At 40.2% G+C, this 11,740-nt stretch overlaps 1 protein-coding gene and 1 long non-coding RNA gene across 2 annotated transcripts in view; one reads left to right on the top strand and one right to left on the bottom strand.

Moving 5' to 3' along the window:
* Nucleotides 1-2,256: 2,256 nt before the first annotated feature.
* Nucleotides 2,257-10,860, bottom strand: LOC142400805 (uncharacterized). Its single transcript, XR_012772967.1, has 3 exons — nucleotides 10,774-10,860; nucleotides 6,216-6,809; nucleotides 2,257-2,339 (listed from the first exon to the last, which is right to left on the bottom strand). It is a non-coding gene; the product is annotated as an uncharacterized LOC142400805 (long non-coding RNA).
* Nucleotides 4,042-11,740, top strand: part of exoc2 (exocyst complex component 2) — a 70,531-nt gene continuing 62,832 nt past the window's right edge. The window contains exon 1 of the mRNA XM_075486020.1: nucleotides 4,042-4,095. The gene's annotated coding sequence lies outside the window, so the exon portion shown is untranslated. The remainder of the gene's footprint in view (nucleotides 4,096-11,740) is intronic.

The raw sequence follows: 11,740 nt of genomic DNA, 5'->3' as shown, positions 1-11,740 counted from the left end.
GCTGATCCGGACCGTGTACCTCCTGAGACACAGTAGCCTGTTGTCTGGCCTGGGGGGGCCGAAAGAGTGTTGTTATGAGAAGGCAAGGAACATGTTTTGTTAACCTGGGTGGTAAAAGCCTTGACAGATTTGGGAAAATGCCCCTTTATACCCTCTCTTACTGCCATTTTCTTCAAATTCTCTCTCTTTACCATACAAATTCTCCCATGTTCTTTCTTTTTTTACAGGCATGTGAACAAAAATGTTAAAGCAAACCCATGTCGTCCATCTTTTTCATCATGCTGTTTAGCCATTTCTTTTCTTTTTTTTACGGTTTAGGTTTAATTGGTGTAGAAACAATGTTATGGTGGGCAGTCCAAATCATTTTCTATCACATTTGTTGTGTATTTATTAGGGCTGGGCGAGTTAACTCGTTATCATTGTGTTAATTCGTTAATTATTTAACGCTGATAAATATTTTATTGCACATTAACGCAGGTTTTATTCTATCCGTTCATCTATTTAAAAAAAAAATTAAAATTTGGGGGCTTTTGTGCCTTTAATGGATAGGAAAGTTCAGAGAGACAGGAAGCAGGGGGCAGAGAGAGGGGGAACAACACGCAGTATAGGGCCGTCCGATGCTGGACTTGAACCGGGGACTGCTGCAGCGAGGACTATAGCCTCTTGTACACTTCGCCACAAACCACCCCTGTTTTATTATTTATTTTATTATTGTAAAAGTCTGTTGCTCACAGGCTTTTATTCTGTAAAAGTCTGCTGCTGTCTGCTGTGGAAAAGGAAAAGAAAGTAATCAGCGGATCCACCAAACATGGAGAAGGGTACGGAACTTTTACTCGGCCATTTTCATTTTAAAGTTCTTCCAGACGGCGGAGTGGACAGAACCAAAGTCATCTGTAAACTCTGCCAAGTTGAATTGTCTTCTCAGCGTAGTAGTTCCAGTCTAAAATATCACTTAAAGGCAAAACACACAACTGATAGCAGCAGGTCATTCAAGGAAACAGACAGTGGAGCGAGGCTTCTACATAAAAACTACAGAAAGATGCTGATGTTAAAAGTGTGTTTGCACAACAAATGTTATGGCACTTTCATTCATATGGCAGCACATTTAAAATAAAGCTAAATGCTAAAAGCTATACGCTACTTTTGGATTCATTTTTGGATTTTGCGTACAAATGCGATTAATCGTGATTAATCAGGGAAATCATGTGATTAATTAGATTAAACATTTTAATCGTTGCCCAGCCCTAATTATGATATAAATCTCGCCTCAGCACGTACAAAAGTCATGTAATCCACAAAGAGAAATGAGCAAACATAAACTGGACATGAGAGTGGAAACCAACACAAACGTTTCCTGACTTAAGCAGCAGATTCGGATCTCTAGAAAATGATAGTTCAGCCATCACCAAAGTTCTTGCTGCATTTCGCAGCTTTTAATGAAAGTGCTCCATATGCAGGTTTCCCAAAATTTGGATTGGTTTGTCTTTGCACAATCCAGCTAACAAACAAACAAACGGAAGTTATCAGATGCCTCCAGTGAGTGTGAGAGGAGGAGTGTGACAGTTAAATATAATCAGAAGTGGAGCATCTGGCTCCAGGCGGATTATCTCTCTATACCTTTGAAGGCCATGGAAAATAAATCTTTAGATGCATATTCATCTATCAGTTGTGTTATTCATTCATTTGGTCAGGCGAGGTGTCTGTAGTCAGACTGAAAGGCTCCCTGTCGACTCTTATTCCCGCATTGTGTTCATCTGGATGCTTTTTCAAGCTAAGCCTGGCACAGGCCTGGATTTCCTGAGCCCAAAATGTGAGCCCAGGGAACCGGGCTCCTCCAGGAAAGGAGAGCGATGTGCGATAAAGCGCCACTCGCAAGCAAAACAAACCCAAATATCGGAGGTTTATTTAAAATCTCCTCGTCTTATATTAACAGCAGCGCTACAGGCAAAGAGATTAGCCACACTTGGGTCAGGGGCTCCTAAACCACATTAATTTCCCTTGGAATACACGTTTCGTGTTTTCATGAGATGCACAACGGATCAGATTCATACGTGGTCTTTAAAAACAAATCGGTCCGTTCGGTCGATGGTTACAGAGACTTACTGAAAAGCAAGAGAAAAGTGGAATTACATGCGTAGATCGGACTTTGTCTGAGGTGTTTTATGAAAGTCTGAGACCTGCCCAGGTTAATGCGATGTCAACTCTCGAGTTTATGATCTCACTGCGGCGATCTTTGACACCGAAAAAGGATTCATACTTGTTTGATGTCGTACAGTTGAAATGTCCTGCACAGGAAGGAAGTGCTCACCCACTGGCCGTCTGTTCCATCTTCAGGAGCTCTATGGGAGGGAGGGAGGGAGGGAGGATTCAGTGCAGTATTTACAGTGACCTTTTCCTCTCACTGGCCAGGGGCCCATGGGAAAAAACTGGAGAAGACAAACAATGAACAATAGGGTTCAGGGATGAGCAATGGTGCCAGCGCAGCATGTGCCATTGCGGGGATGTAGATTACACAGGGTTGGGAGGGGGGTCAGGGCAAGGATTAAGGTACCAACTGGGTTCCTGAGGGGCACACCTGGGCACCTGCTCAGAAGGAAATCACATGTTTCCTCCTAAATGGGGATATCGTCAGCAGAGAGTTGACAAAACCTCATAAAACTACAAGTTTGACATATTTTCAAGTGCAAATATGAGACAAATACTGATGCGTAAACTAATAATGTGTCAATTTGACATTTCTTTTCTCATGCATGAAATCTGCACGGTATCTTTTAATTTATCTGGACTGTTGCTTGTTTTTAAATTCATTTAAATTAGTTTATTTGTTTCTTTTTATATTCTTTTATGTATTATTAATGCTTTTATTTGAATGGTTTTGTACATGAAATGTGCTATACAAATAAATTTGATTTGATTTGATCCTTAAAGGACCTAAAAGTCAGATTCTGTTATCTTTTTTCCCATCTTCTGTTAGAAATTACAGCCATGCAGTATCAGGAGGTCTTACATCTCAGTGATTTTAAATCTTTTCCTGTGATACTTTTACTTTTTGCATTGTTTTTATGTAACAAAACACACGATATACACTTGTAAATGCATTGGTGGTGTGTGTGATATATGCCGCTGATGTTCTCATTCACTGGCAAACGCTGTACCGCTGAGACTTAAGATCGAAATCTTCCATCGTCATTGCTGTAAGTAGATGTTTATGTAGACAAACAGCCACTGTGTCACATCAGCATCTGTGCAAAACTCCCAAGTCACAGTTTGATCCCTCAATTATCAGATTACCCAGTTCTAATTGGACAATATGGTTTCTCTGGGGACTGGGCCTTGCCTTATCACAGAAATTCTTTCTGCCCTGCACAATTTGGTGAGATAAATGTAATGGTATCAGTGTTCTAGTGTGTGCCTGGGTGGTCTCCGTTGCATTTCTAATGATGCTGCGCCTTTCCCAGAACAAGTGGAAATACCTCAGTGATGCACCGTGAAAAGAGAGACGAGGAAAGAGCAAAGCTCCCTCTGGCCTCCAAAAATTCTCTCACAAAGGACATCCAGCTTGTCAGAGGAACGTGCAGGTTGCCTTTCTTGCTTTTATCCATGCAGCAAAAAAACCAAAAACGTTTGCTACATATTTTGATTTCATCATTAGCTGGTTTCAGTGCACATTAAATGTTTGCATTAATTTAATAAAAAGAGCCCTAATCAACAATAATATCAAACAAAAAGGAAATTTAAGAGGAGATAAAGGTTATGTCTGCTGTATATGAAGCAATGGAATTTCACGAGTCAAACTAATAGAAGAAACATGCAGAAACCGTAAATTTATATGTGATCTTGTGGTATTTGTCTAAATAAAAAGAAGTAAGTAAACATTAAATACCAATTACTTTATTTATTTAGTTATTATCGTAAATGTTTGTCACAAACTACTGATAGCTATCTTTATTGCTAAGAGGGATTTCATTTGATCTAATTTAGTCTAATTTAATTTAATTTAATATCAATTTTGATACATATTTTATTTTGAAATCGAATGCCGGAAGTAGTCACAGGACACAGGAAACGGCCGCCACAGGAAACCTCCAGTGAACTGTGAGTTACCCTTTTCTTTGAGATATTTTCTCCTAATTTGCTCAAGATGGCGTTAAGATAATTATGGGACAAACGGCAGCGATATTAGCGGTTTGTTTGGTTCCGATAAATGCAAATGACAGTCTCTGATTGCGCTAGCGTCATCACGAATTAGCTTGCTAAGCTAGGCTAGGCTTACGTTAGCCGTCAAATTTGTCAACAAAGCGGTTTCTCTTTCCATGAAAATGAGGGAATTTGCTGTTTTGATGTTTCGTAACGGGTGTTTGGAAGATGTCTGCGGCAGTCGGTGTTCTTAAAAAAGGTCGTGAGACTGTTCCGTTGGTGTCATTTTGCACTGTGCGAACGACAGTGTGCTTAGCCTAGCCAAACCAAACTGTATTGATATTTGGTTTGTTTTTAAGTTGATGAGGCGTGTGTTGTGTCAAATAATTATTTTTTTTACTTCTCACATCTTGTGAACAGCCTATGGTGAATTCGGCATGGAAACTTTTTCCTTTTACTAGTTTATGAGAAATGTATCGGTCATATCTTGCTGATAGAGTTATTAGTGCGTTCATGATACTCAAAGCGTTGGATTTTGTTTTTTATTTCACCCCCTGGTTGCGTCTCCAAAACTAATCCAAAGATCTATATTGACAACTTGGTGTTTTAAAGCCCTGCATTACCTACAACTATATAACATGAAAATAAAAACTTCCCTCCATCCTCCAAATAGTGCTGGTCATGTGCAATAATAATAATAATTAGATACTGAGCAGCATTGTAAATACTGTTTATTGTATTATTGTATATACTGAGATTTTCCTTATCTTATTCTTATTCATCCTGACTTAATCTTTTTTTTTTTCTTTTTTTTCTGTAAACGAGGGCACTGCAGAAAAGGAATTACCTGCAAGGGATTAATAAAGTAATTCTGATTCTGGATACATCTCTGATTTAAAGTTATATAAAGTTATTCATTATTTAAAGCACACCATGGTTAAGGATTGCTGAATTAAAATAATATCTGCAGTAGTTATTACAGCCGGTAACTTGGCACGTTTTCTGCCTACTTTCCTGCTTCTTTTAAGAAGCAGCTGAAAACTTTTTTATTTAAGTAAGCTTTTAGTTAGACAGTAGTGAACTTACCTGTGTCTCCACTTATATATATATATATGTATATTTTTTATCTTTGTATGGTCTCTTTTGTCTTTAATGACTTTATAATTATTCATTTGTTTTATTGGTGGTGCTTTCTTATAATTGTTTTTATGTATTTGATTGTAAAGCACTTTGTGATTTTTATCTGTGAAAGGTGCTATATAAATAAAGTTTATTTTCTTACTTATTTAAATAGATGAAGCAACTCTTTCTTATCTAAGAAAGAATAAATTTCCATGAAACCGAATATGATTAGAGGAGATATTGGACTTAATATGTTGATTTTACTTGGTTATGGTATGATAGTGTTGTTATATGTCATTGTAGGATAAACTGAAGTAAGTAAAACTTGCACAGTAGTGTAGTGTGTACTTAAAAGGACTCAGTAAGTGTATTCCAAACTGAATCCCTATCTCTTGCTCCATCAAAGGTAGCTAGAAACGTGGGTGTCATGATTGTTGACCAGCTGACCTTTCGCTTTGTTGTTAGCCGTAATGTTTTCTGCTTAATGCATAAAGATATTTAATCTCTTATAAGATAGGTGTAAGTCAGTGACTGCAGTGGTTTGACTCACACAGACCTATAAGAAACTGTGATGAAACTGATCAGATCCTTCTGAGTTTGGCCATAAAACGAGTCGCCTGTAGCATCCGCTTTAGTTTTGAAGCTTTGAATCGTTGTGTTTTTGAAATGTTGCAGAAAGTCGGAGCTCAACCAAGCGCTCATTCCACCCGGGTTTGGGAATAGTTGTGTTCTAATACGTCTAAATGTGAAGACATCCTCACTTTTCAGACTGAATACTAAGCCTTTATAATCCCCTTTTTTTTTTTTGCTGTGTCATACTCGCTTTTAATAGATTTATCCAGAATAAACACCACCTCACTGTGTGTGTTTGTTTAACTGATTGATTACACGAGAAAGTGATTGACAGCAAGTGATTGACAAGTAAACATGAAGCCGGTGCCGTGTCCTGGAAATACCTTGCTTAGAGCTCTGTGTGTCACCTTCTTTGTTTCCCCCGAAGTCGGCGCCGCTCGCTGAGGGGAAGCTAGGGAGGAGGAGGGGGGTGGGGGGCGTGGGGGCAAGGCTACGCTGATCCATTTCCTGTCCCCTCCTCGGGCTCTAATTGAAAAATTTGGGTGGCCCAGCTTGTTTGTTTTGGTGGAATGTGGTGGGCTGTGTTTTTTGAGGCTTTTCCTCAGTGACGCTGCTCCACAGACCTCGGGGTGAATGGAGTGACGGGGGTCAGGCCGAGCCTTGTTTGTGAACCAGCAGTCCACTCTTACCCCTGTCTGCTCTCTCTGCGGTCTGCCCCACCTGGAAGCCCCCACGCTGCTGACATGGTCTGCACACTGAGCTTTCTGTGACCCAGTCAGGGCTGGACAGACAGGCTCATAACTGAAAGTGACAGGCTCCCTTTTAATGTTGTCGTTCCAATAATGTTCAGACCTATCAAACAGTTGGAGACTAATTTAAGAACAGTCAAATGGAGCTAGTCTGTCGTCTGTCATCTCTTCTCCTTGTTGTTTGGCCCTGGCTCCTCCTCAGCCCACATATAAACGAACAGCTAGAAGCTAAAAGAAATAGTAGAAAATTAGCACAATTCATCAAAGTTATTGTTAGACAAAAATAAATCAAGACAACGATTAACAACGACCATAAAACAACCTTTTCCAGGAGCCTGAAAAACTCAGATAAGAGGAAAAAATGGATGACTTTGTATTTTTTTTAGAGGTTTATGGTCACATGACATCATGTTAGGATGCTTTTTATTGAAACCTGATCCTGGTCATGATACTTTTATGGACATATTATACTTCTCAGACAATAAATTGCATTTTTTTCTTTTAGCTTGATGTGTCTCATAGTTTGCTGAATATTTGGAGTTTTAAACTAAAAAATTAAAAATTAGAAACTGAGTTCAGAGAGCTCTCAGTTGGGAGAATGATGGGGGAAGCTAAGCTAACAGCTGCTAAGCTAACAGGGCCACAGAAGAGCGTGCAGCGCTAATACTACAAATCCCAGAATGCTCTGCTGGTGCGTTTGCGCATGCTTCCATCGGGCCGACCCAAAGGTGAAGTTTACTTAAGAAATGAATGCCAATGAATTGGATTCACACTCGTTTTTATAGTGTGAAGCTTTGCTTGTTCCAGATTCAATGTTTAAGCAAAACTTGAGTTTGTTTCCATATGAAAAGGTTCATCCTTATATCTGACTATATTGTAGACATCTTATCAACAAATATCAAGGCCGGCCCGCGACTTTGTCCAAGTTTTCTGCTGTGTATTTGAGTTTGAGATTACATTTTTATTAGCATTTAGCCCAGTTCTGACAACTGTTAGCTTAAATCCACCCGTTGAAATTCCTCAAACAGGATGAAACCTGGAGAATTTTAAACCGTCAGACATTTTATATCCTTATATCCTGACTATCTTGACCATTTATTTAAAATTCCCTCTTTTCTTTGTGTTTCTTAGTGCATTCATGATGGTAAAATAGAAACTAAGAAAAGGTGCAGATTCTTAGAGTCTCAGAGTTAACAGCAGTGTTTGGATGATTAATAATCTTATACGAGTGGCTTTTTCTCACGCTCGGGTTGTGTTTTTTTTTTTTTTTTACGTAAAGCAGCGCTGTTCCAGCCCGCCTCACGAAAGTTCAGATTGCTCCATTTCGCCATGTCGCTGGGCAGAGCCGCCTGTCTCCAGCCTCCTAATCCTCCGAAAACATTTTCCTGCAGTTGCAGGCCTATTCTTCATATTTCTGTTTATTGCCACAGGATTTTTATATGGGAAACTGGGGACTTCACTTCATTAAGCGCAGCTCTGCAAAGCAATTGAGACTGACAAACAAACAAACAGATATCCCTTAACATAACAAAGCTCGTGGGCAGATAGGATGATGGTAGGATAGCGAGCCAGAGCCACGCATCTCATAACCGTGTCCTCGTTTTTTCTGTCACGAAAGCGTCTCCAAGAGTGCTGAGACGGGCTGCTTGCGGAGGAGATGCTGACTCACTGTAGAAGAACTTAGCGGTCAGCGGTCGCGGCATATGTTTTCAAGCAGAGCCCAGCGCAGTTCATGTTAACATGATCCATTTATTTGGAATCTGATCCAGTTCACACATATTATGGTTAATTTCTCGCCATCAGGTACATTGCTGCCTCCACATCTTAGGAGCATGTGGCGGCCCGGGTGTGAGCGAACACTGAGGAGGATTGTTTAAAGCTCCACCCAGCCTGTGTGATCAAGCTCGGTGATGTTTGGCTGGCTCTGTGCATTCAGAGGGGTCGAGGGTGGGGGGGGTCTTTGATGGAATCTGGTGTTTGTGTAATGTTGGGGAGCATGGAGTGAAATGGCATAAGTGTGTGTGGTGGTCTTTTACGGGGGGGTGTGGATGGGTTGAGGGTGATGAGCTGTCTAAAAGGGTCTCTTTGTGCCCACTAAACCCATCACACTCTCTCTTACACACACACACACGCTCACGTGCACATTTATGCCAATCATTGCCATATGTGAGTCACCTTTTACCTCAGAGGTTCCAACGATCCGAGGCATGAACGCCTCATTCATGACGCCGTCGTGTTTTAAAGTAATCGGAATAAAATCAATTCATCTGCATTTACATCATTCATACAGTGGCTTCTGTCACCTGAAACCTAAAAATAATAATAATATTATTATTATATTATATATTATTATATTATTTATTATTGTATTATTATTTTTTTTATTATTATTATATTATATTATTATTATATATTATTGTATTATATTATATTATTATAATAATAAATAATACTTCAGGTTAGTGGACAGAGACCTTTGCATAAATTAGATAAAACTTTAAGGGAATTGCAATCGGGGGGCCCTTTATCGGCCATTTTAACCCTCTTGTTTATCTTTTTCAGCTTGAATTAAAGGGCAGTATTCGCACCTTTTGCTATTGAAAGTTTTGGTATAAAACAGAGATGTACAACGAGCTCTAATGCAAACTGTTAGAATTGATCGGTTTTGTCTCTTGTGCCATCAAAGATGTGCTCGTCTGTGGCTATCTGCTCACATGATGGCTTTAATAACCTGTAAGATAACCTGTTTCTCAGAGTCATTCCTCCTGAAAAAAATCGCAGCGTGTTGTCTTTCCTTATGTTGTTGTTATACTAGCTAATTATAATAATTATAATATAATTATGAAATAGTGTAATAGTTTGGGATCTTTGTTAAAGATAAATTCAGTTTAAAACTACAGATGTGCTCTAAATTCACGCATTTATGAAGCTAAACAAGTTAACAGTTGATTAAATTGATGAGATCAAACTTTATGTGGGATTGTATTTCAATTTGATTCACTTTTTTAGAGAAGAATCTGTTGCATAAATCAATTATTTCAACAATAACTGTTGTTCTAACTTAGTAAAACTTTTCAAAACCGTTAATGGCAGTTTAATTTTTTCCTGTTTTATTACCTACAGTCTTAAACTAAGCGTGTCTTCTCTGTTTTTTCAGCTGCAGGGACAAAAGAAAGAATGAAAAGAAAAGAAACAATATGAAAATAAATAGTTTAATGGTCTCTAAAAATCTGGGCATGTCCAGTCATTTTGTTTCAGGCATTTTTATGTGCTAGAAAAGAAAAAGAAACGTTGGTGTTGTCATGTAACAGAGATGTGTCAAAATCAAATGGTTGGAGTTTTAATGAATAGTCGGTTGTTTAGGATAGCATAAAGATAAAGAAGGGTGGCTACTAGTTAGCATGTTCCAGCACAGATATAAAGAAAGGTGGCTACTTGTTAGCATGTTCCAGCACAGAGATAAAGAAAGGTGGCTATTCGTTAGCATGATCCAGCACATAGATAAAGAAAGGTAGCTACTCGTTAGCATGTTCCAGCACAGAGATAAAGAAAGGTGGCTACTTGTTAGCATGTTCCAGCACAGAGATAAAGAAGGGTGGCTACTCGTTAGCATGTTCCAGCATAAAGATAAAGAAGGGTGGCAAAACCGTTAGCATGTTCCAGCATAAAGATAAAGAAGGGTGGCTATTCGTTAGCATGATCCAGCACATAGATAAAGAAAGGTGGCTACTCGTTAGCATGTTCCAGCATAAAGATAAAGAAAGGTGGCTACTCATTAGCATGTTCCAGCACAGAGATAAAGAAAGGTGGCTACTTGTTAGCATGTTCCAGAACAGAGATAAAGAAAGGTGGCTACTTGTTAGCATGTTCCAGAACAGAGATAAAGAAAGGTGGCTATTCGTTAGCATGTTCCAGCATAAGATAAAGAAAGGTGGCTACTCGTTAGCATTTTCCAGCATAAAGATAAAGAAATGTAGCTACTCGTTAGCATGTTCCAGCATAAAGATAAAGAAGGGTGGCTAATCGTTAGCATGTTCCAGCATAAAGATAAAGAAGGGTGGCTAACCGTTAGCATGTTCCAGCATAAAGATAAAGAAGGGTGGCTAACCGTTAGCATGTTCCAGCATAAAGATAAAGAAGGGTGGCTAACCGTTAGCATGTTCCAGCATAAAGATAAAGAAGGGTGGCTAACCGTTAGCAGCGCTGCGAGAGGGTCCCAGGCCTCAGAGTTCCACAGCTACCAGACAAATTACAGCCAACCCTCCTGTTTGTTACTCAGTTTCCAAGGAAAACAAATCTGCCTTTTTAGCCCTGGTACCACAGACAGAGAGGCAGGCTGGGGGGGGGGGGGGGGGGGGGGGGGGGGAGGGGGTGATTTGGAGGCTACTTCTGTGTTGTCGGTGATTAAATTTAGCCCTCACAGAAGGACATGCCTTGACACATGTAGCTCAAAAAAAAAAAGGGAGGGGGGGTATGTCATCTTAAGGGGATCTTATACTTTTTACCCTTTTTACCCCACAAGTTTCCAAGTTAAAGAGACAGAAACTTCCTCTTTTTTGTTTTTCGTGAAATTATATTTTCTATCGCCTACTTTGCAGGACGTTTTTGTGGTGATGCGTGACATGAGACTACCCTCACTTTCCCTGTTACTCTTGCTTGGATCATGTGAGTGTGTGTGCGCATGTGTGTGCACGAGTGTGTGTGCGTGCGTGCGTGCGTGCTGGCGTTGCAGAGAAGGGTCTGGGCAGTGTTCCCGTGTCCATGCACAGCCCCCAGAGTAAAGTAAACACAGCGGCTCTTTTCTCATCCCAGCCGTCAGCAGGCTCTCCCCAGGCCCGCGCCAGAGACCACACACCCAGACCACACACACACACCCTCACGTGCACTCAACGTGCACTCCCACGTACACATTGCACTGCCCCAGACCTCTTTGGAGATCCTTCCACATACTCGCATACACACAAGACCACACAACACCAGCTCGGGCCCCTCGCACGCAAACCTCGCTGAGCTGTCATTCTGCCATAGCTTATGTGTGTGTAAGTGTGTGTGTGTTTGTGCACGTGTATTTCCAAAGATTTTGGGGGGGTTTGGTGGGGGGTCCGGATAGAAACACTACTTGTAGAATGAGACTTTTGCAGAATAAAGCGCGCTGCCCC

Source organism: Odontesthes bonariensis, chromosome 15, assembly GCF_027942865.1.
Source record: "Odontesthes bonariensis isolate fOdoBon6 chromosome 15, fOdoBon6.hap1, whole genome shotgun sequence".
Taxonomy (NCBI): Eukaryota; Metazoa; Chordata; class Actinopteri; order Atheriniformes; family Atherinopsidae; genus Odontesthes; species Odontesthes bonariensis.
This window is presented reverse-complemented; position numbering and strand designations above follow the sequence as displayed.